The sequence below is a fragment of the Triticum aestivum genome, chromosome 7B (assembly GCF_018294505.1).
Source record: "Triticum aestivum cultivar Chinese Spring chromosome 7B, IWGSC CS RefSeq v2.1, whole genome shotgun sequence".
In the NCBI taxonomy this organism is placed as follows: domain Eukaryota; kingdom Viridiplantae; phylum Streptophyta; class Magnoliopsida; order Poales; family Poaceae; genus Triticum; species Triticum aestivum.
The window spans coordinates 592,095,766-592,100,198 of NC_057813.1; positions in this window are offsets into that span (position 1 = coordinate 592,095,766).

The following is a 4,433-nucleotide window of genomic DNA, read 5'->3' on the forward strand; positions in this document are numbered from 1 at the left end:
CATATGTATGTGTTGTTCCTACCTTGCTATGCCTGCTATGCTTAGAGTCGTGTCAGGTCTGGTTCATCTGGGTGATGGGCTAGAGTGAAATGATTATGTCGGTAATGAGAGTGGTGTGGTGAACACGATTTGGTAAAAGGTGTCGATGAGAGGCCATGTAGGAGTACATGGTGGGTTGTTTCATTGAAGCCGACCTTAAGCACTGAGATCTGTATGTGTGATTTAAGATACAGCTACTACCATGCATTGGGCCCTGAAATATGACCCCGCTCGACTTCTTATTCACCCTAGCTCTCTGTCCAGGAGTTGCAAGTAGTTTCTGGTGTTTGTAGCCTACTGGAGGCCGTGGACAGCGCTGACCGTAGGGGTGGGCTGTGATGCGGTAGGTACGTGGCCGGGTGTACCGAATACCCGTTAGGTATCTCAGGAACCCTGTTGACATCGTTCGGGGCGTATGGGAAACCTCGGCCGGACTCCCTGCGGATGGAACCTGGATAGGCGATAAACCTGGACTAGAGGCTTAAGTGTTTAGGTAGGTCGTGGTCTACACCCACGTCGGCTTTCGCTTGAAGTCTGCCGAGCACATGTCGTGTGCAGACGCTAAGTGGTGGAAACATGTATGAAGAAGTACACCCCTGCAGGGTTATCATGATCTATTCGAATAGCCGCGTCCACGGTAAAGGACTACTTGGTTGCCTATACAGTTCATAGACAAGTAAATGGAAACTACTAAAAGCCTCAAGATAAGTGTGAGTGCCGAGGATGGCTCTTCCGTAGGAAGACGGAGGTGGATCCTCGGTGGTGTATTGAAGTGGTGAGTAGTGGACTCGTGTGCGAAAAACCATTTCAAATTGGAGTCTCGTAGGTTAGCCTAGCCAAGAGTCAAAGCTGGCTTGCTGCAATAACTCCACCAACCCTTCTTGATAATATGCATGTATGTAGGATCTGATGTAAGTCTTGCTGAGTACCTTTGTACTCATGTTGCTATAATTTACATTTTACAGAAGACGCTGCAACCCCTTCTGATGGGTTCTACATAGACGTTGACATCAACGAGTAGGCTAAAGGCCCAGGTGGAGATCCTGAGCTTGTGAAGGACCATGTAGTATAGTTAGGCTTTCCAAGCCTCTTTTATTTTACTAGTTGTCTGTACTCAGACAAGTTACTTCCGCTGCTGGTTTGTATGACTGTATGACTTGAATGCTGGATCGCGAGACCCGTACCTTTGTGTATGTTATGTATGGCTCCCTGAGCCTTAAATAAAGTACTTGTGTCGTAGAGTCATGTTGTGATGCTTCGTTGTATTTGCACATATCGAGCATATTGTGTGTATGATTGAAATGCTTGGTATGTGTTGACTATCTAGTTTTTTATCTTTAGTAGCCTCTCTTACCGGGAAATGTCTCCTAGTGTTACCGCTGAGCCATGGTAGCTTGCTACTGCTCTGGAACACTTAGGCTGGCCGGCATGTGTCCTTCTTCGTTCCTGTGTCTGTCCCTTCGGGGAAATGTCACGCATTGAGTACCGGAGTCCTGTTAGCCTGCTACAGCCCGGTTTACCGGAGTCCTGCTAGCCCAGTGCTACAGCCCGGACCCACTTGCTGATGACCGACACGTTCGAAGCTGGGTCATGGATGCCTGTCCCTGTAAGTCTGTGCCACTTTGGGTTTACGACTAGTCATGTCAGCCCGGGCTCCTTATCATATGGATGCTAGCGACACTATCATATACGTGAGCCAAAAGGCGCAAACGGTCCCGGGCAAAGGTAAGGCGACACCCGTGGGGATACCGTGCGTGAGGCCGCAAAGTGATATGAGGTGTTACCGGCTAGATCGATGTGACATCGAGTCGGGGTCCTGACACATGATGACGGTGTCGATGATGCTACCAACGCAGGGCTTCGCCTAAGCACTGCTAAGATAGTATCGAGGTGGAATATGGTGGAGGGGGGCACCACACACGGCTGGGAGAGATCAATAGATCAACTTGTGTGTCATGGGGTGCCCCTAGCCTCAGTACATAAAGGAGGAGAGGAGGGGAGGTGCCGGCCCTCTCTATGGCACGCCCTGGGGAGTCCTACTCCCACCGGGATTAGGATTCCCCCCTTCCATGTAGTTGGAGTAGGAGTCAATGAAAGGGAAAACAGAAGAGAAGGAAGAAGGGGGCGCAGCCCCTCCCCCTAGTCCAATTCGGACTAGGCCTTGGGGGGCACGCAGCCTCCCCTCTCTCTTTCCTCTAAAGCTCAATAAGGCCCATATACTCCCCGGCGAATTCATGTAACTCTTCGGTACTCCGATAAGTACCCGAATCACTCGGAACATTTCTGATGTCCGAATAAGTCGTCCAATATATCAATCTTTAAGTCTCGACCATTTTGAGACTCCTCGTCGTATCCCCTATCTCATCCGGGACTCCGAACTACCTTCGGTACATAAAAACACATAACTCATAATATAAATCGTCACTGAACGTTAAGCGTGCGGACCCTACGGGTTCGAGAACTATGTAGACATGACTGAGACATGTCTCCGGTCCATAACCAATAGCGGAACCTGGATGCTCATATTGGCCCCCACATATTCTACGAAGATCTTTATCGGTCAAATCGCATAACAACATACGTTGTTCCCTTTGTCATCGGTTTGTTACTTGCCTGAGATTCGATCGTCGGTATCTCAATACCTAGCTCAATCTCTTTACCGGCAAGTCTCTTTACTCGTTCCGTAATACATCATCCCACAACTAACTCATTAGTCACATTGCTTGCAAGGCTTATAGTGATGTGCATTACCGGGAGGGCCCAGAGATACCTCTCCGACAATCGGAGTGACAAATCCTAATCTCGAAATACGCCAACTCAACAAGTACCTTCGGAGACACCTGTAGAGCACCTTTGTAATCACCCAGTTACATTGTGACGTCTGGTAGAACACAAAGTGTTCCTCTGGTAAACGGAGTTGCATAATCTCATAGTCATAGGAACATGTATAAGTCATGAAGAAAGCAATAGCAACATACTAAACGATCAAGTGCTAAGCTACCGGAATGGGCCAAGTCAATCATATCATTCCCTAATGATGTGATCCCATTAATCAAATGACAACTCATATCTATGGCTAGGAAACTTAACCATCTTTGATTCAACGAGCTAGTCAAGTAGAGGCATACTAGTGACACTATGTTTGTCTATGTATTCACACATGTATTATGTTTCCGGTTAATACAATTCTAGCATGAATAATAAAAACTTATAAGGAAATAAGGAAATAAATAATAACTTTATTGTTGCCTCTAGGGCATATTTCCTTCAGTCTCCCACTTGCACTAGAGTCAATAATCTAGTTCACATCGCCATGTGATTTAACACTAATATTCACATCTGTATGTGATTAATACCCATAGTTCACATCGTCATGTGATCAACACTCAAAAGGTTTACCAGAGTCAATAATCTAGTTCACATCTCTATGTGATTAACACCCAAAGAGTACTAAGGTATGATCATGTTTTGCTCGTGAGAGAAGTTTAGTCAACGGGTCTGTCACATTCAGAGCCGTTTGTATTTTGCAAATATTCTATGTCTACAATGCTCTCCATGGAGCTACTCTAGCTAATTTCTCCCACATTCAATATGTATCCAGATTGAGACTTAGAGTCATCTGGATTAGTGTAAAAGCTTGCATCAATGTAACTCTTTACGACGAACTCTTTTATCACCTCCATAATCGAGAAACATCTCCTTAGACCTCACTAAGGATATTCTTGACCGTTGTCCAATGATATACTCTTAGATCAAAATTGTACTCCCTTGCCAAACTCAGAGCAAGGTATACAATAGGTCTAATACACAACATAGCATACTTTATAGAACCTATGACTGAGGCATAGAGAATGACTTTTATTCTCTTTCTATTTTCTGCCGTGGTCGGGATTTGAGTCTTATTCAATTTCACGGCTTTGCAACACAGGCAAGAACTCCTTCTTTGACTGTTCCATTTTGAACTGTTTCAAAGTCTTATCAAGGTATGTACTCATTGAAAAATCTTGTCAAGCGTATTGATCTATCTCTATAGATCTTGATGCTCAATGTGTAAGCAGCTTCACCGAGATCTTTCTTTGAAAAACTCTTATTCAATTATCCTTTTATGCTATCCAGAATTTCTATATCATTTCCAATCAACAATATGTCATCTACATATAGTATTAGAAATGCTATAGAGCTCCCACTCACTTTCTTGTAAATACATGCTTCTCCAAAAGTCTATATAAAACCATATGCTTTGATCAACTCATCAAAGCATATATTCCAACTCCGAGATGCTTGCACCAGTCCATAGATGGATCGCTGGAGCTTGCACATTTTGTTAGCACCTTCAGGATTGACAAAATCTTCTGGTTGCATCATATACAACTCTTCTTTAATAAATCCATTAA